Below are 21,640 nucleotides of genomic sequence, written 5' to 3'. Positions count from 1 at the left end.
TTTGTTCTTGCTTCTTTGATTTTTGTGATTTTTGGGTGGATGGATAATTTTGGCCCGGAACTATGTCCAGTCTGTACTTTTCAAAAGTCCGATGCTTTTATGCCTTTATGATGATGTAACAGCTTTCGAGCCACTCTTGCATTCTTTCAACTAGATTCGACTGCTGAATGCTTTGCCTAGATAGTCTTGAATGGATTCCAATATATGCTGAGCACTGGTTGGATGGGCCTTTGCCTTCAGTCTGCGGTCCAACTCATCCCAAAGCCATCTCAATTGGGTTGATGGTCGGTGATGTGCGAGCCAGGTCAATCTGGGATGCAGCACTCCATCACTCCTCGCTTCTTGGTCAAATTGCGCTTACACAGCCTGGAGGTGTCCAGTTGACAAAACAAATTGTAGTCCCATCTGAAGCGCAAACCAGATGGGAATGGGCGTATCGCTTGCAATGCAGTGGTGGTAGCCATGCTGGTTAAGTGTGCCTGAATTCTAAATGAATATCACGACAGTGGCCACACATACCAAAAGCTAACACCCCCTATCTAGCCGAGCTCAGGTATCAAATTAATGCATACCTGCTGGTCGCTGAACTATTACGTGGCTACCATTATCCTCATCATGCCTCACGGTGGGGAACCACACAAGTGCGGAGATCATCCCTTGCTGTTAGCTGACCAGGAGCGCCCTTCGACTGTATGCTGGGATTGCTGAGCTAGGTTCTGTACCCGGTTCTTCACAGGGGGCATCCTCAACTCGGTTATTGCTACTCTCCCGTCTCACAAGGTAAGGAGGCATCCAAGCCAAAGGAAACAGATTTCCCAGCTGGTCTCTAATGTCCATCTCTCGTGTTTCTTGGGCCCCAGCAAAGTCCTCTTCTTCTTACTGGTGTGCACTGTTTGACGTAGTAGTGTGTGGTTTCCTTGCAGCAATTCGACCATGAAGGCTCGATTCACGCAGTTTCCTCTGAACTCTGTGAAGCATTTATTTGGGCTGCAATCTGAGGTGCAGTTAACTCTAATGAACTTATCCTCTGCAGCAGAGGTAACTCTGGGTCTTCCATTCCTGTGGCGGTGTCACATTCGTCATAATGAATGGACCAATGCGCAGCGTGCGTAGAGTTCCACATATTTTAATAAATCGAAACTCACCAAAGAAAACAAACAAGCACAAACGAAACGTGACGTTCTGGACTGCTCACAGGCAGCTACACAAACACAAGATCCCACAAAGCAGAAAGGGGAAACGGCTGCCTAAATATGATCCCCAATCAGAGACAACAATAAACAGCTGCCTCTGATTGGGAATGATAACAGGCCAACATCGACATATAAACGCCTAGATGACCCACCCTAGTCACACCCCGACCTAACCAACATAGAGAATAAAAGCTCTCTATGGTCAGGGCGTGACAGGTGGTGCTCATGAGAGCCAGTTTCATCATAGCGCATGATCGTTTTTGTGACTCCACTTGAAGAAACTATCTAAGTTCATGAAATTTTCCAGATTGACTGAACTTCATGTCTTAAAGTAATGATGAACTGTCGTGTCCCTTTGCTTCTTTGAGCTGTTCTTGCCATAATATGGACTTGGTCTTTTACCAAATAGGGCTATCTTCTGTATACCAACCCTACCTTGTCACAACACAACTGATTGGCTCAAACGCATTAAGAARGAAAGAAATTCCACAAATTAACTTAACAAGACACACCTGTTAATTGAAATGCATTCCTGGTGACTACCTCATGAAGCTGGTTGAGAGAATGCCAAGAGTGTGAAAACGGTGGCTACTTTGAAGAATCTCAAATATATTTTGATTTGTTTAACACTTTTTTGGTTACTACATGATTCCATTTGTGTTATTGTAAAGTTTTGACGTCTTCACTATCATTCAAAAAAAAGAAAKAAAGAAAGAAAAACCCTGGAATGAGTAGGTGTGTCCAAACTTTTGACTGGTACTGTATAGAATGCATTAGTTCTATTCCGGGGATTCTGACAATGACTGGGCGTCTCTGGGATGAAAAATCTTCTTTGGGATGAAGAAGCATTTCCCTGCCTATGATTAAGGTTTGGCTTTGGAGTGAATAAGCTCACACTAGATCTGTACTTAAGGAGACAGAGCTCTTACCTTCCCAAAACAAGATGTCCGCCAAATGTCCTCCAATGGCTCCCAACAGGTAGCAGACTAACACGCAAACCGGCCTCCTTCTGTAACGGTCTTCTCTCTTCCCTCTGGATTCACCTTGAGAAGAAAACAACCGAACAAGGATACATCCATCAGATGAAAAATGAAATGAGTGAAAACATATTTTGAGAGGGGCTCCTGTGTTAGTAATAGTCCCTCAGTCTATCAGCACTGCCTCAGTGAGCCACCTCCTTTGTTCATTAATTGATTGTCTCTCCCCTGCTGAGCTCCAGTAACTAGGTTACATGGATTCATGAAAGGCAGAACCGACACCTCTCGTCAAGTGAGAGCAGGAGATGAGAGATGGATGACGACTCCGGGGCATAGAGGAACCAGGAACCACTGGCTGTTAATAGAACTAATGGAGTAAGGTAGAAGATGGTAGCTTTATTGAAATAACTCTCATTTAATTAGCCTGAGTGATTGACGAGAGGAAGGAAGGGGCCGGGGAGATGGGTGAGAGGAAGGAAGGGGCCGGGGAGATGGGTGAGAGGAAGGAAGGGGCCGGGGAGATGGGTGAGAGAAGGCCCATTATGTGAGACTGATGATTTCACTTACGAAAGGATGTGTATCATGTGAATGGATTCAAGGAGAGGAGTTCAAGTTTAAAAATGTTATTGTCATGTGCACATGTACAGTGAAATGGCTTTCCTGCTTACTCTTTCCAACAATTCAGTAATCAATATAGGACTGACCTCATTTAGATCGACCAGTCGATTTAGATTTCTTTCGTAGAGGCAGTAGCAAAATATATATAACATGCCAGTCAAATGTTGGGCACACCTACTCATTCAAGGGTTTTTCTTTATTTTTACTACTTTCTACATTGAAGAATAATAGTGAAGATATACAAAACTATGAAATAACAAATACTGAATCATGTGCCAACCCCCCCCCCAAAAAACGTAATTATGTCTACAACCAATGGCCTAACTGTTAAATGTGGCTGGCTTTATAAATCATCCATATATATCTACAGAAATAAGAGCTCCTGCTACTGTTGCCTGTTTGAGTGTTTGTTTAATATCCTACTGATTCCGTGAGCACCAAGCTTCACGCAGCAACATGTCAAGTAGAGGTGGGCGATATGGCCAAAATATTATATCATGGCTTTTGAAAAAAATTGAACGGTATGACGGTATTTGACTGTATTTTTAGTTTTTGAATAATACAAGCTCTACATTTGCTTTATGAGTAGTGAGTGATCCTAGGGTGGCAACACATACATTCTAAGTGATTTCAATAAGTATTTATCCATTCTGATTGTTTTATACTGATCAATTCAACTTCACCCAAAACAAAGTTCAGCACTTTTATCACATCTGCATTTCCTGCACTCAGTTGCAGTGGTGGAAAAAGTACCCAATTGTCATACTTAAGTATAACTAAAGATTCTGTAATAGAAAATGACTCAAGTAAAAGTGAAAGTCACCCAGTAAAATATTACTTGAGTAAAAGTCTAAAAGTGTTTGGTTTTAAATACACTTAAGTATCAAAAGTAAATTCATTGATAAAATATACTTAAGTATCAAAAGTAAAAGTATAAATAATTTCAAATTCCTTATATTAAGCAAACCAGACGGCACCATTTTCTTGTTCGTTTTTATTTTACGAATAGCCAGGGGCAGACTCCAATACTCAGACATAATTGACAAACAAAGCATTTGTGTTTAGTGAGTCCTCCAGATCAGAGGCAGTAGGGATGACCAGGGATGTTCTCTTAACAAGTGCATGAATTGGCCCATTTTCCTGTAAGTAAGCATTTCACTGTAAGGTCTATGCTATACCTGTTGTATTTGGCGCATGTGACTAATACCATTTCTATTTGATTTGATTTTCCTGTCCTGTTAAGCATTCAAAATGTACTTTTAGTTGTCAGGGAAAATGTATGGAGTAAAAAGTACAGTATTTTCTTTAGGGATGTAGTGAAGTAATAGTAAAAGTTGTCAAAAATAAAAAAAGAGTCAAGAACAGATACCCCAAAAAACGACTTAAGTAGTACTTGAACGTATTTTTACTGAAGTACTTTACACCACTGCTCAATTGAGATAATTTCCACACTGTCATGTAGGGCTGCACGATAATGGACTTATTTTTAGCCAAATGTTGCAATTGCGATTTGACTTGTGATATAGAGCAAAACTGTTGGAATCATGTAAATATAATGACTATTCTAATTCTATAGTTAGAATATAATAGTGGGCACTTTGAATACAGCGTTGTTTGAGATGACAACGAATTAAAATGCCAGGGAATATTTATTGTGACAGGGTAGCGTTGATAAATGTTTCCTAGGGGACCCTATAAGCTTTGGCTACATTRCATGTATTCTCTTAGCTACTTCATGTAGCTAACATATTCTTGCTTTGCATATTCCTCTTTGATTTTGAAGATACTGTTGCACAAACAACATGCTGATTTAGGTCTACACCATCACTGGTATTATCAGGCTGTATTAGCTAGCTACGTTTTCTTTTACTCAGTACAATTATTAGCTAGCTAGCTATTAGCATTAGCAGCTAACAATTAGCATCTCACAAGATTTAGGGCAACTTGCTAAGAAAAGACAAATTAGCTGTTTGCTGATATAAGAAACACAAACTAATAGTGTCATTATAGAACACTAGTGGATTTATATTAAGAAGCAATGAACATTGTTGCATGTGCTGCGTTGACCATGCAGACTGAACGTAAGTGTCTCTAAAAAAAAAATCGGCATCCAAAATTAACGATTTCCGATTGTTATGAAAACTTTAAAATCGGCCCTAATTAATCGGCCATTCCGATTAATCGGTCGACCTCTACCCCGGATAGGGAGGAGAATGGTGAGAGAATCAACAAAATCCTCAAGAATAACTGTGAAAGAATTGGTGGCATCTTCGGTTCACCAGGTATCAAAAAGCAAAAAACACCACCTCCACAACCACAGGCTCTTTGGAACAGTTGCCAGAAGAAAGCCCTTTCTGACCCCAAGACAAGGACGCAAGGGCTTGGAGTTTGCCAAATGCCATTTAAATTATGACTGGAAGAAGGTGCACTGGTCAGATGAGACAAGAATTGAACGTTCTGGTCAGATACAGCATCAGCATGTTTGGCGCCGAAACAGCGATGCATACTAGGARAGGCACCTCATACCCACAGTGAAATATGGTGGTGGGTCAGTGATGTTTTGGGGCTGTTTTAATTCCAGAGGTACAGGRGCACTGGTTAAGATTGATGGCATAATAAATTCCACCAAGTATCAGGCAATTTTGGCTGACAATCTGGTTGCCTCTGCCAGAAGGCTGGGACTTGGCCATAGGTGGACTTTCCAACAAGACAATGACCCAAAACATACCTCAAGATCCACACAGAAATTGTTCTGTGGCCACAAAATCAATGTTCTGCCATGGCCATCTCTGTCRCCGGACCTCAATCCAATCGAAAACCCGTGGGCTGAGTTGAAGAGAGCAGTTGATAAGCCCAAACCCAAGAATGTGAAGGATCTTGAAAGGATCTGCATAGAGGAATGGTCCAAAACCCCTCYGAATGTGTTCCTTAACCTTRTCAAACATTACAGGAAAAGACTCCATGCTGTTATCCTTGCCAGAGGTGGTTGCACTTAGTACTAAATGAGGAGTGCCAATAATTATGAAACGCTGATTTTGGTGAAATGTATTTTGTATTAAATAATTGTATGATATTGGTTGGTTCCATTGAAACATTAATAAAGTGTAGTATTTCTCACATGTTGGTATTTTGAGTTTCTATCTATAACTATATTGTTTATATTTTTTAAATGTATTGCTTGTGCATTGCCAGTCAGGGGTGCCAGTCATTTTGGAGCCCACTGTATGTATGTGTGTATGTGTGTGTAGCAGGATTTAGAATCAGACAGGGGATACCGGAGATGGAGTATAGGCTAGAATTCTCAGCCGTAACATATTTTAACTCAAAATATGGACTTGATAAGATATGGGAACAAGATTGTCTTTTCTTATTCTGGACTGGTTGTCATTCAGTTATGTTGTGTCATTCTGGACTGGTTGTCATTCAGTTATGTTGTTTATGTTGTGTCTCGTTGACTGTATATGCTGTTTGTAGCCTAGTCGTTGTTTCAGTTGTTTCTGTAAAATGAACAGCGTATTTTGCAATAAATAATGTAAATGTGTTTTTGCATGTGCTATTTGGGCTTTGTAGTTCCCTAGCCTCAGAGCCAGACTAAAATCAGCTGGGGGACACTCTTTTTGATGCCTTATTAATAGATTATTAAAATCTATGCACCGAATCTTCCACCAACTGGTTTCTGTGCCAACGCACCACAAAGCACTAACACTGTTTCCGATATACACAGGAYCAGAGCCATTTATTTGGGCCGGAATAACCAATTATGGGGCCCAGAGGGCAAGAACGTCTTTAACCAACTGTAGTCGCAAAAAAAGACATGTAAATCACAACACGGCGGTGCCACATGTAGTCGCATGTTGGGAAAGGAGACACGTGCTGGCCAAATTGATAACACCAGTCTGATCACAATGCAACAACAGAAATGAAGGAATTTACTTTAGAAACTTTCTAAATGGACATTTAGACAATTAGGAAACTGACACACGCACACCTGTCAAAAGGACACATCAATCATAGCCACCAGCATATCTTAAACACACAAGAGCAAATCACATTAGTCCTTTCCTAAAAACGTTGGCTATTAAAAACCAATAGGCCTACGTGATAGTGCTAAAACAATATAGCCTATCAAATGAATTGACAAGGAAAGTTTGAAGGGGGATAGAGAGACAGCTATGCGATAGAAGGCATATGATGAAGATTAAATGTAAAACCATTAGCCATTTGTGTGTGGTTATGCTGATACCACATTTTAATTAGTGTGTATGATCAGCCTTTTTGTCCCCGGCTGATATGTTTTGTCTCCGTCTTGYATAGCACCTGTTCAGGTGGTATGGCAACATAGGCTTACGAATCATAGACTAATATATRAATTACAATAATTTATAACACATCTGTGTTCACTGTTCCCGTCTTACACAATTCACGCATCTCTGCTGGCATCAGCTCCACAGGCCTCTCTCTCTTCCGCTCTCCTCTCTATATTCATAATAGCTCTTGTATGGAACCAGTAGCTCTAAGCTGACTATAAAGTAGGTTGCAGGGTTGGAAAGGCACTGGCGGTAAGTTTGAATGATGGGAAGTAGCTCTGGTGTGATTGGCTGGTGGTGATACATGCATAGCCTAAATGGCTGAACTGATGTGTTGCAAACGTGAAGGAGATAAATTCATTAGCACAACTCCTGCTGTAGATACTGGTGAGGGTAATGTTTTTTCATGTGTCCTAGCAAGTGTGAGCGTGCTTGATATCAACATTTCCATCCGTGTGCCATTTTTGAATTGTGTTATCATTCAAAATGCCGATACTGAAATGTAACTGTTCCACAAAAATGCGAGAAGGAAAACAATTCTAAGCATTATGATGATAAATAAACATGCAACAATAATATTAACAAGTGTTCTAACAAAAATGTCCATATTTAAACTATTGAAATGTCTGATAAATGCAATTTAAAAATGACAAAGAAAAGAGTCACATCACAACAGAATTCGATCTTGATAAATCCAACGCATCAAAGGAATATTGTCCATAAATCAAAACCAACATCTATGAAATTTTWATTTTTCATACACAGTACCAGTCGAAAGTTGACACACCTACTCATGAAAGGGGTTTTCTTAATTTTTTACTATATTCTACATTGTAGAATAATAGTAAAGACATCAAAACTATGAAATAAAACATTTTAGWTTCTTCAAAGTAGCCACCCTTTGCCTTAATGACAGCATTGCACACTGTTAGCATTCTCTCAACCAGCTTCATGAGGTAGTCACCTGGAATGCTTTTCTAACAGTCTTGAAGGAGTTCCCACATATGCTGAGCACTTGTTGGCTGCTTTTCCTTCACTCTGCAGTCCAACTCATCCCAAACCATCTCAATTGGATTGAGGTCGGGTGATTGTGGAGGCCAGGTCAACTGATGCAGCACTCCATCACTCTCCTTCTTGGTCAAATAGCCCTTACACAGCCTGGAGGTGTGTTGGGTCATTGTCCTGTTGAAAAACATATGATAGTCCCACTAAGAGCAAACCAGAGGGGATGGCGTAACGCTGCAGAATGCTGTGGTAGCCATGCTGGTTGAGTGTGCCTTGAATTCTAAATAAACCACTGACAGTGTCACCAGCAATGCACTCCCACACCATCTCTTCTTCTTATTGGTGTCCTTTAGTATTGGTTTATGCGACTGCACTTGAAGAAACTTTCAAAGTTCTTGAAATGTTCTATRTTGACTGACTTTCAAGTCTTAAAGTAATGATGGACTGTCATTTCTCTTTGCTTATTTGACACGTTATTGCCATAATATGGACTTGGTCTTTTACCAAATAGGGCTATCTTCTGTATACCAACCCTACGTTGTCACAACACAAGGCACACCTGTTAATTGAAATGCATTCCAGGTGACTACCTCATGGTTGAGAGAATGCCAAGAGTGTGCAACGCTGTCATCAAKRCAAAGGGTGGCTACTTTGAAAAATCTCAAATTCTTATCACATAGGCATATCGGTTTTTAATAGCCAACATTTTTAGGAAAGGACTAATGTTTAACACTTTTTKKGTTACTACATGGTTCCATATTTGTTATTTCATAGTTGTGATGTCTTCACTATGATTCTACAATGTAGAAAATAGTAAAAATAAAGAAAAACCCTTGAATGAGTAGTTGTGTCTAAACTTTTGACTATTATCAAATATTATTATCAAAAATATTACATGAGTTTTTTTTTAAATTCATTTTGTTAATTTAAACAGGTTGGTGTCATTGAAATTAAAATATAGGCCGATTCAATATTATTTTTTCTCAATAAAACAGTTAATCTCAAATAAATGACAGGGCTGGCTGGCTGAAAACACMATTTATTTCCATGTGATATCAAAACCATGTTTGTTAAAACAGAACAAAATGCAACATAGAACTGAACAGAGTTAAACACAAAGGACGTTTTTAATTAAACAAAACACAGTGCATTAGGATTTAAGCCTTTTATCCATCACTTTAAATGCCCGTGGAGAAAGAGGATGTCGCTCAGAGAGCTTGAGAATGGAACATCTTTCCTCCAAAAATCGGCCACACACACACTGAACGCCCGGTCGGAGATGGCATTGGAATCCGGGATGCTGAGGACGTGGCGGGCATGGTAGCTGAGCGCAGGGAACTGAAAACTCTGTGCATGCCACCACAACAGAACAGGGGCGGGTCTGCTTGTTAGACAGGGGTCAAGTTTTACTGACATACAGTATTTTATTTTCCAGTGGTCTTGACTCGGGCGTAATGATATCTGCTCCATCCTCCCAGTCGAAGAACTCACGGTATGTGACTGTTGGTCTCTTTGGCTGTGARGGTCCTGGCTCTTAAACATACCCGCATTAATGCTAAAAAATATATATGTTTTAGCCTTCGCTGCTTTTGTAGAGCAGTGCGAAATAAACTCGGTTTAAATGTCTAGTTTTAGCTTGCACTGGCCATCACAGACAGCAAGTATCAGCTATTCAACACACCATGCACACACACACACCCCCGTGGCCCAAACCGGCGAGAGGAATGAATGAACAATGAACTGGAGAGAGGAGAACAATGAATGAACAATGAAATTGCACCAGCAAGACTTATGTGATTTTATAGCGTAGAAAATGTTAATTCAAGATGGTTTCTTAGGTGCTAAGTTACATGTTCGGTGACTTAGTGAGACGTATCAGTAGCTATGTTAGRCTCAGTGTAGTCCCCATATCACCCCTCGCGCGTGTGTGTGCGTGGCCAGAGGCCATGACAGATCCCCATCTGAACCAACAGCTCAACAGCTGACCCCACCAACAGACTGGCCCTGGTATGGCCTGCAGGTGACAACTGGCTCCTAGCACCTGCCCAATAATGTGTAGAAAAACTGAGGGTGAGAGGATTGGAATGGGAAGAGTTTACAGTGGCGATATTGGAGTAGAGGTGGTGAAATAAGGTCAGGAATGGAGTCAGGAATGAGTATGAGTGAGCAGTAAGCCCAGCTCAAGGCAACTTCAAAATGAACACAAAATTCGACATACCAATTTGGATCAGGCAAAAAATACTTGAAATCAGTTATAGAACCCATTGCCCTTCATGGTTGTGAGGTGTGGGGTCTGCTCACCAACCAAGAATTCACAAAATGGGACAAGCACCAAATTGAGACTCTGCATGCAGAATTCTGCAAAAATATCCTCAGTGTACAACGTAAAACACCAAATAATGCACGCAGAGCAGAATTAGAATGATACCCGCTAATTATCAAAATCCAGAAAAGAGCTGTTAAATTCTACAACCACCTAAATGGAAGCAATTACCAAACCTTCCATAACAWAGCCATCTCCTACAGAGAGATGAACCTGGAAAAGAGTYCCCTAAGCAAGCTRGTCCTGGTAATTAACARAAAAACTGAGCAAACTAAAATGTTGGCAGAATACCTGACCACTGTGACTGACCTAAACTTAAGGAAAGCTTTGATTATGTACAGATTGTGAGCATAACCYTGCAATTGAGAAAGGCTGCCGCAGGCAGACCTGGCTCTCCAGAGAAGACAGGCTATCTGCACACTGCCCACAAAATGAGGTGGAAACTGAGCTGCACTTCCTAACCACCTGCCCAATGCATGACCATAGAGMCACATATTTCCCTCAGATTACACAGACCCACAAAGAATTGGAAAACAAACCCAATTTTGATCAACTCTATTGTGTGAAATACCACAGTGTGCCATCACAGCAGCAAGATGTGTGACCTGTTGCCACAAGAAAAGGGCAACAGCGAGGAACAAACATTGTAAATACAACTCATATTTGTTTATTTTCCCTTTTGTACTTTAACTGTTTGCACTTAATATGACATTTAAATTGTCGTTATTCTCTCAGAACTTTTGTGAGTGCAATGTTTACTGTTCATTTTTTTTATTGTTTATTATCCATGTCACTTGCTTTGGCAAATGTAAACATATGTTTCCCATGCCAATAAAGCCCTTCAATTAAATTTGAGAGAGAGAGAGAGAGAGAGAAAGCGAGAGAGTGACAGAGAGACAGAGACATACAGAGAACAGACAGTGACATAGAGAGACAGACAGTGACAGAGACATAGAGAGACAGAGAGAGACAGAGAGACACAGGAGAGAGAGACAGAGACAGAGACATACAGAGACAGACAGTGACAGAGACAGAGAGAGACAGAGATTGACAGACAGAGAGAGAGAGAAGAGACACAGAGAGAGAGAGAGAGAGAGGAGAGAGACACACAGAGAGAGAGCGAGAGAGAGAGAGACAGAGAGAGAGAGGAGAGAGAGAGACACAGAGAGACACAGAGAGAGAGACAGAGAGAGAGAGAGAGAGAGAGAGAGAGAGAGAGGGAAGAGGAAGAGAGAGAGAGAGAGAGAGAGAGAGAGAGAGAGAGAGAGAGAGAGAGAGAGAGAGAGAGGTGTTCAATACAGTCAGTAACTTCTCTTGACTCTGGAAAAGCTGTGATCACCCACTTTGCAAATTGAGAAATCCAAACAGTCCATCTGAAGCAAGTTGTATCTGTGAGCCTGATCACTAATTCATGACTTATTTCCCAGGCAGGCAGTGTTACAGAGTGTATCTTTATCTTCCCTCCAATTAACAGCAAGTGGACGAAAGGCCCTAATCAATCAACCTCTGAAAGGAGAACGGGTCACAAACACTGTTCTTGTTCTTCTGCAGAAAACAGGCCTACACATGTTGGGATTCACGAACGTTCACATAATCAGCCGTGTTTACAGTGCGAGATAAAAAAAAATATCCTACTGCTGTACCGCATATTAATTCCAATATGCTGTCGTGCTGTGAAGGGAGAATGCTTGTTTTTGTATGTTTTAATTAGTTGTATGACAAAGTCTGAGAGACATTGCTGTTGTTGTGCACAACAAAAGGAATGTTGCAGAATGTCCATAACTTTTCAAACTCTCTGTAAATCAATCAATAGAAAAACAAAAAACTAAACCTTTATCCCTCTCTCCATCTCTAGCTCTCCCTCCCGCCATCCCTCTGCTCACACAGGGAAGCTAGACAAATCTAATTAGTGATGCCATATCCCCCGTGTCCCCCAGAGACTCCACGGTTCCCTGTCGCAGTGGGAGATTAACCACAACAACACTAGTAGGAGCCGCCGCATCAGCCCCAACATCAACACAATTAAGCAGGAAATTAGACGCATGACATGTCGTCACATCCCCTCGACTTCATTAGATTGCCGATATCTCCTCCACAGGTGTAATGTGAGGAGCCTACATTATAAATGTTGCTAGGGTTAGAGCTAGGATAGATATTGTAGTCTAGACTTACGTGACCTCAGCTGCCCTTTGAGGTCCCTGTAGGTGGTGTTTTACTTGACAGCACTAGGCCTATATGAAGGACGGACACTCGGACAGACAGATAGGCAGACCGATAAACTGACAGTATTGTCCTCTCATAACATAGCATCACGCCCAACCTTGATGGTTGTTATAACAACATTGACATATAAACAATGCAATTAAGGTTTTTCTGGAGAACATATTTGTTCTGGTAGAGAGCTGTCAGACAGAGGGGATAAACAACAACATGTTTACTGYTGATTTCCATGGCCTCGCTGACTTGTCAGACAGACGGTAGAATTCGTTTGCMTGTGGCCCTGTTTGACAGCTGGCTCAGCTGCTGGACGAAATGGGCCGCTCCACTGCACGCCAGCCTGTCGTCACCAGCAACTAAACCAAACAACTAACTAATTCCATACCGGTACTAGGTTTAGTATCACGATACCAGGGTTTTGACTTCGATACCRGTACCATGTTTAGTATCACAGTAATCGATACCATCACGATACCAAAACGCTACCAAGGTAAAAGTAAAGGTMACAGAATGGCACTTGATCCAGACAGATCAACTCAGCTACTGCTCTGTTCAATCGTTGGGCATCTTTTGAGTTCAATATCATGAACCTCATCATTTTTCAGAGACACWGCCATGTATGCATTAATGAATCAATTGTATAATCAATTACATTTTTTACTACATTTTTTGTTTGTTTTTACCAACATAACATACACAACCTTCATAACGGTAATCACAGTCCCCGTGCCCAAGAAAGCAAAGGGAACCTGCCTAAATGATTACCGCCCCGTAGCACTCATGTCGGTAGCCATGAAGTCATGAAGTGCTTTGAAAGGCTGGTCTTGGCTCATATCAACACCATCATGCCGGAAACCCGAGACCYCCTCCAATTTGCATACCTCCCCAACAGATCCACAGATCCAAACACACCAACACAGTYGTGAAGAGGGCACAACAAAACCTATTCCCCCTCAGGAGACTGAAAAGATTTTGCATGGGTCCCCAGATCCTCAAAAWGTTCTACAGCAGCACCATCGAGAGCTTCATGACCGGTTGGCCTGTTATGGCAAATGCTCGGCATATGACCATAAGGCGCTACAGAGGGTAGTGCGTACAGCCCAGTACATCACGGAGGCCAAGCTTCCTGCCATCCAGRACCTATATAATAGGCGGTGTCAGAGGAAAGCCCATAAAATTGTCMGAGACTCCAGTCACCCAAGTCAAAGATTGTTCTCTCTGCTACCGCATTGCAAGCTGTACCGCACTGGCAAATCTATGACCAAAAGGCTCCTTACAGCTTCTACCCCCAAGCCGTAAGACTGCTGAACAATTAATCAAATGGCCACCCGGAATATTTACATTGACACCCTTTGTTTTTAACACTGCTGCTACTCACTGTTTATTATCTATGCAGTGTCACTTCACTCCTACCTACATGTACAAATTACCTCAACTAACCTGTACCCCCGCACATTGACTCGGTACCGGTACCCCCTGTATATAGCCTCGTTATTGTTAKGTAATTTTCTTGTGTTACTTTTGGATTTTTTAAACTTTCGTTTATTTAGTAAATATTTTCATAGCTCCATTTCTTGAACTGCATTGTTGGTTAAGGGCTCGTAAGTAAGCATTTCACAGTAAGGTGAAACACCTGTTGTATTTGGCGCATGTATTCGGCGCATGTGACAAATCAAATTTTATTTGAATGGTAAATCTCTATTAAATCAAGATGTAGCCTAGGCCTAGCCACAATACAGGTGAATGCATATTCAATAGGAATTCATGCATTGAGTTATTTCACTTGTTTTGGCCCGATTTCATGGGGCTACAAATGACAAACAATTTGTTTCCCTTCCATTTGGGACTTATTTTATTGTACTGATCAACAACATTTGCATAGAAGTAGCTTCTTTAATAAAAATGTGCACTGTCTCTTTAATCAGTAACGACATCATTCAGGAGGAGCTCACTAACTTGGAGTTCTAAAAACCGGAAAGGATTTTTCTCTGGTTCATTCAGCAATAGAGAACAATAGTATGAGCGTCTTTTTGTAGGCACTAACTCCACCATGTAAGACAAGGCTTATGGGGAAATTAATGGAGTTGTCGTCGAGTTTTGGGATAAACGCCGAAAATAAGGTCTGTGGTAAACACAGGTTTTGGATATCTTCTATGTTTTGTTCTATGAGATAATCTTCATCAGCTAACGTCACCTTTTGTGAWTTTTTWAGCATTTTTGTCATAAAAAATGCACATGAAGCACTTTTTATTTTATTTAACTAGGCAAGTCACTTAAGAACAAATTCTTATTTACAATGACGGCCTAGAAACAGTGGGTTAACTGCCTTGTTCAGGGGCAGAACAACAGATTTTTACTTGTCAGCTCGGGGATTCGATCTAGCAACCTTTCGGTTACTGGCCCAACGCTCTAACCACTAGGCTACCTGCCACCCCACATACGTTTTCTACTATGAGATATCATTCATGACCTTTATGAATTCTGAAGTTTTTATGTTCGTTGTTATTTTTAAATTACATATATGCTTGATGTTAGCTGACGCCCCATGCTAGAGTCAGAGTCAATGGACATTTATCTGCACCTTTTATCATCAAGAGGGGTCCGGCAATGATATCCACTGAGCACGCTCCTTTTTGCCATTAGTATTGAACCTCTTGCCTACATGATAATATCCAGTCCGAATATCAAAGTAAGAGAAATTGGTGAGGAAGAGCATAATATTTCTCTGTATGCTGGAAGAGCATAACATTTCTCTGTATGCTGGCCGATGTATTACTGGAAGAGTAACATTTCTCTGTATGCTGGCGATGTATTACTGGAAGAGCAATGAACATTTTCTCTGTATGCTGGCGATGTATTACTGGAAGAGCATACATTTCTCTGTATGCTGCGATGTATTACTGGAAGAGCATAACATTTTCTGTATGCTGGCGATGTATTACTGGAAGAGCAAATTTCTCTGTATGCTGGCGATGTATTACTGGAAAGAGCATAACATTTCTCTGTATGCTGGCGATGTTATTACTGGAGAGCATAGCATTTCTCTGTATGCTGGCGATGTATTACTGGAAGAGCATAACATTTCTCTGTATGCTGGCGATGTATTACTGGAAGAGCATAACATTTCTCTGTATGCTGGCGATGTATTACTGGAAGAGCATAACATTTCTCTGTTATGCTGGCGATGTATTACTGGAAGAGCATAACATTTCTCTGTATGCTGGCGATGTATTACTGGAAGAGCATAACATTTCTCTGTATGCTGGCGATGTATTACCGAAAGAGCATAAGCATTTCTCTGTATGCTGGCGATGTATTACTGTATATCTTTAATGTATGCACTCTTGTGCCATGCTTGATGAAATGTATAAAAACATATGGAATTTACTCAGGATATAAACTGAACGTAAGTAAGACTGAAGCCTATGCTATGACTAGGTTCAGACGGGGTACCCCATCAGGTACCCCGTCTGTCAATTTCCGGTGGCCTGACAAGGGAAAACAATACCTAGGGAAACGATCTCTTGAGGACCTGTATAAAACTACAACAAATTAATTGATGTGATAACCACAGATCTTAGAAGATGGACAATTAAGCTTTATTGAAGAACAACCAAATGAAATAATTCGGTGAACTAAATTCAGACTTTCATTTGCTAAAGTCAGATTTCTTTSACTAATTACAGCTAAGATACKTTTTTYKAACCTTAATTTAACTAGGCAAGTCAGTTAAGAACAAATTCTTATTTACAATGACAGCCTACTCCGGCCAAACCTGGACGACCCTGGGCCAATTGTGTGCCGCCCTATGGGACTCCCAATCACGACCGGATGTGATGCAGCCTGGATTCGAACCAGGGACTGCAGTGCCTTACACGGAACCCAAACTGGCTGCGCGCGTGCGCCATCATGTGCTATCGTGCATACATTTATTTTGGCCCCCTACACTAAACGCGATCACAAYACACAGGTTAAAATATCAAAACAAACTCTGAACCAATTACATTAATTTGGGGACAGGTCGAAAAGCATTAAACATGTATGGCAATTTAGCTAGTTAGCTTGCACTTGCTAGCTAATTTGTMCTATTTAGCTAGCTTGCTGTTGCTAGCTAATTTGTCCTGGGATATAAACATTGAGTTGTTATTTTACCTGAAATGCACAAGGTCCTCTACTCCGACAATGAATYCACACATAAAMGGGTCAACCAAATCGTTTCTAGTCATCTCTCCTCCTTCCAGGCTTTTTCATCTTTGAACTTATATGGTGATTGGCATCTACACTTTCATAGTATTACCACGACAACCGGCAAAACAGTTCATCTTTCAATCACCCACGTGGGTATAACCAATGAGGAGATGGCACGTGGGTACCTGCTTCTATAAACCAATGAGGAGATGGGAGAGGCAGGATTTGCAGCGTGATCTGCGTCAGAAATAGGAATGACTTCTATTTTAGCCCTTGGCAACGCAGACGCTCGTTGGCGCGCGCGASMAGTGTGGGTACAATAATTGAATAACATAGATTMCTAAATTAATTTTGCAACGCTCGCGTAYGCGACGCGAGCRGTGTAGTCAGGGTATTAGACTGCTGCGCCACTGAAACACCCCAACTGGGTAAAAATGAAGAGTGACCACTCTCCCATAGAAAAACACCTAATAAATAAATCACAAAAGAGTAACTAGTAGTTAACAAATAACAATACTATACTGCTGTCATGACACAGTAAAACTCTGCAAACTAAGTGCCAGTGGGAATTTGAACGTGGGGAGAACATTGAAAATGAAACTTGGGATGCAGTCTGTAGGAATACATTACACACACTCAAACATATGGAAAGAGTATCAAAGGAAAACCATTAGCAGGCACTTTCTAACTCCAGACAAAATGGTGAAGATAAGACAAGGAACAAACATTGGCAGAGTGGACTGGTAGAGTGAAAGCAATGTATTTAATKGAAAAAATGACCCTAAAATAAAACTGCAAACAGATGTATGTGAAAAAAAAGATGGGAACCGCTCTGTGTAAATAATATTGTGCTGACATAAAACACATTAGTCTCAAAGCAACCTAACATATGATAAATGTGATGACATATTTTATTTAAAAAATTTGTGGGGGGGCTGGACAATAATAATGATTATGCTGAAAATGAAGCCTCAACTACAATGAAAAAAATATATAATAAAAAAAAATAATACACTGCTCACAAAAATAAAGGGAACACTTAAACAACACAATGTAACTCCAAGTCAATCACACTTCTGTGAAATCAAACTGTCCACTTAGGAAGCAACACTGATTGACAATAAATTTCACATGCTGTTGTGCAAATGGAATAGACAACAGGTGGAAATTATAGGCAATTAGCAAGTCCTGGCCCGGGTCTCGGTTCCTCCTAAATGCAAGACCAATCTAGACCTATGTGGCTGAGTGTGTCAGCAGTTCCTGCAAGAGGAAGGCATGATGCTATGACTGGCCCCCCGTTCCCCAGACCTGAAATCCAATTGAGCACATCTGACATCATGTCTCGCTCCATCCACCAAGCCCACGTTGCACCACAAACTGTCCAGGATTTGGCGGATGCTTTAGTCCAGGTTCTCGGAGGAGATGCCTCAGGAGACCATCCGCCACCTTACAGGAGCATTGCCGGCGTTTAGGGGAGGTCATACAGGCACGTGGAGCCACACACACTACTGAGCCTCATTTTTGACTTGTTTTTAAGGACATTTACAATCAAAGTTGGATCAGCCTGTAGTGTGGTTTTCCACTTTAATTTTGGGTGACTCCAATCCAGACCTCCATGGGTTGATAAATTTATTTCCATGAAATTTTTGTGTGATTTTGTTGTGCAGCACATTCAACTATGTAAAGGAAAAAAGTAATTAATCAAGAATATTTCATTCATTCAGCACTTAGGATGTGTTATTTTAGTGTTCCCTTTATTATTTTTTGAAGCAGTGTATATATATATACGACTCTTTGACTTTGACAGCATTTGCAACACTCTTAGCGATTCTTCAACCACTTCATGAGGAACGCTTTTCCAACAGTCCTTGAAGGAGTTCCCACATATGCCTGGAAGCACTGTTTGCTGCTTTTCCTTCACTCTGCGGTCCACTCAGCCCAAAACCTCATCTCAATCTGGGTATGAGTGTCAGTGATTTGGAGCACAGGTCAAATCATGGGAAATGTGGTATCCTCTGCTGAATGCTGTGGTACCCATGCTTGGGTAAATGAGCCTTGAATTCATATAAATCCACTGTCTCAGCAGTGTCACCAGCAAAAGAACCCCCTACACCATCACACTCCTTCTCTCCATTGCTTCACGGTGGGAACCACAACATGCGATATCCATTCCGTTACCCCCATCGTGCTGTCTCACAAAGCGATGGCCGTTATGGAAACCAAAAAAATTACCAAATGTTGGAACTCAATCATGACCAAAGAAAGATTTCCACCCGGTCAAAGTCCATTGCTCATTTTTCTTGTGCCCATAGAAAGTCCTCTTCTATTTTAATTGTGTGGTCCTTGAACTACTGTGAAGCTTATTTATCCTTGGGCTGAAGATGCTTTTCTCTAAAATTGAACTATCCTTCTTGCAGCAAGGTACTCTGGGGTCCTTCCAGTTTCCTGTGGCGGGTTCCTTCATGAGGAGCCCAGTTTATCATCACTTAGCCTTGATTGTTTTTTGCCGCATCTGCACTTGAAGAACGTGCGAAAGTTTATTGAAAATATGTTTCCAGACTTGACCTGACCTTCCTGTCTTAAAGTAATATGATGTATTTCTCTTTGCTTATTTGAGCTGTCTTCCATAATATGGGACTTATTTATACCCAAAAGTCTATCTCTGTAACCACCGCCTCCTTGTCACAACACAACTGATTGGCGAAAACACATTACAGAAAGACATTTAAAAAAAATAATTTCAACAAAAGTGAAATCCCAGTAATAATTCCCAGATCGTTGCCTTGTAAAAGAAGAGTGTGTTCTCAGTCAACTTCTGTTAAAATAAGGTAAAAAAATAATAATTTATTAACTTGCACACCTTTAAATGAAATGCATTCCAGTGACTACCTCATCAAGCTGGTTACAGAATGCCAAAGTGTGCAAAGCTTCTATCAACTGCTTATGGCTACTTTGAACAATCTCAAATCATATTTTGATCTTGTTGAGTGACTACTATTTTTCGTTACATACATGATTCAACATGTGTATAATCTTCATAGTTTTTGCCTTCACTATTATCATACAATGTAGAAAATAGTATAAAAATGAAGAAAAAACCCTGGAATAGTAGTGTGCCCCAAACTTTTGACTGACGGGTATAAACATAAAAAAAAAATAACAATACGTATCAAATCGTCTAAGCTCCGTGTACTTACCACAGACCTTATTTTCGCGTTTATCCCCCAAAAAACAGAAAGAACGCCATTCTTATTGCTCTCTATAGAACATCTTTGGGAGAGAGAGACCAAACAAGTGAATGAATAACGTTTTATGTTCAATCAGCTTTGATGATCAACATATTTGAGATATGGTTAGCATTTTATCCAAAGTACCTAGGGTAGTGAATTGATTAGCTTAAGCTGCAGCAAGAAATTAGCCTACGGAAGCTGAAGCTACACGTATCTCCTTCAATACTGAACAGGTTCTAGCTGTATGACATTGTTTCTGCAAAACAGTTACATTAACAGTTTCAACATTTTGTTCGCGATTATTTAAGACTGATGTTAACTTCGTGCAGCATTATGGGGGAGCAACAGATGCAGCCCAGACTCACATGCAGGCTAGCAGTATTAAGTGGAGCTACACATGATGCAGCCCAGACTCACATGCAGCTAGCAGTGATTAAGTGAGCTAACAGGATGCAGCCCAGACTCACAGTGCAGCTAGCATGAGAAGTGGACTACATATGCACCGTCCAACTCACACTGCAGGCTAGCAGTGAGTAAGTGGAGCTAAGCAGGATGCAGCCAGCGACTCCACATGCAGGCTAGCAGTGAGTAAGTGACTAAACATGATGCAGCTCAACTCACATGCAGCTAGCAGTGGAGAAGTGAGCAACAGATGCAGCCCAGACTCACAGTGCAGGTGCTAGCAGTAGTAGTGAGCTAACATGATGCAGCCAGACTCACAGTGCAGGCTAGCAGTGAGTAAGTGGAGCTAACATGATAGCAGCCAGGACTCACGAGTAGCAGGCTAGCATGAGTAAGTGGACTAAACATGATTGCACCCAGACCACAGTCAGGCTAAGCCAGGAGTAAGTGGAACAAACATGATTGAGCCCAGACTCACAGTGCAGCTAGCAGTCGAGTAAGTAGCTACAGGATGCAGCCCAGACTCACAGTGCAGGCTGCAGTGAGTAAGTGGATAACATGATCGCAGCCCAAGACTCACAGTGCAGGCTTAGCAGTGAGTAAGTGGAGCTCAACATATTGCACCAGACTCACATGCAGCTAGCAGTGAGTAAGTGAGCAACATGATGCAGGCGCCCAACTCACAGTGCACGCTAGCGAGTAGTAAGGGAGCTAAACTGAGCCAAGCCCAGACTCACAGTGCAGCGAGCAGTGAGTAAGTCAAGGCTAACAGATGCAGCCCAGACTCACAGTGCAGGAGCTACGCAGTGAGTAATGGAGTAACCAGATGCCAGCCCAGCTCACAGTGCACGCTAGCAGTGAGTACAGTGAGCTACAAACATGATGCAGCCCAGACTCCACAGTGCAGTAGCAGGTGAGTAAGTGGAGCCAACAGGAATGCACCCAACTCACAGTGCAGCTAGCAGTGAGTAAGTGAGCTAACACAGGATGCAGAGCCCAGACTCACAGTGCAGGCTACAGTGAGAAAGTGAGCTAACAGATGCAGCCCAGACTCACAGTGCAAGCTTACAGTGAGAAGTGGAGCTAACATGACTGCAGCCAGACCACAGTGCAGGCTAGCCAGTGATAATGAGGGCAGCAGGTGAGCTACGATAAGCGGGGTCGACTGCCTGACTAGAAC

General features: G+C 41.4%; 1 long non-coding RNA gene across 1 annotated transcript in view; it reads right to left on the bottom strand.

Moving 5' to 3' along the window:
- The window catches only part of LOC111967381 (uncharacterized), a 79,948-nt gene that overhangs the window by 39,829 nt on the left and 18,479 nt on the right, over nt 1-21,640 (bottom strand). Inside the window, exon 2 of the long non-coding RNA XR_002877756.2 lies at nt 2,123-2,236. This is a non-coding gene — a long non-coding RNA (uncharacterized lncRNA). The remainder of the gene's footprint in view (nt 1-2,122; nt 2,237-21,640) is intronic.

Source organism: Salvelinus sp. IW2-2015, linkage group LG8 (genome assembly GCF_002910315.2).
Source record: "Salvelinus sp. IW2-2015 linkage group LG8, ASM291031v2, whole genome shotgun sequence".
NCBI lineage: Eukaryota > Metazoa > Chordata > Actinopteri > Salmoniformes > Salmonidae > Salvelinus > Salvelinus sp. IW2-2015.
The sequence above is the reverse complement of the archived record's forward strand: the minus strand, read 5'-3'. Positions and strand labels throughout refer to the sequence as shown.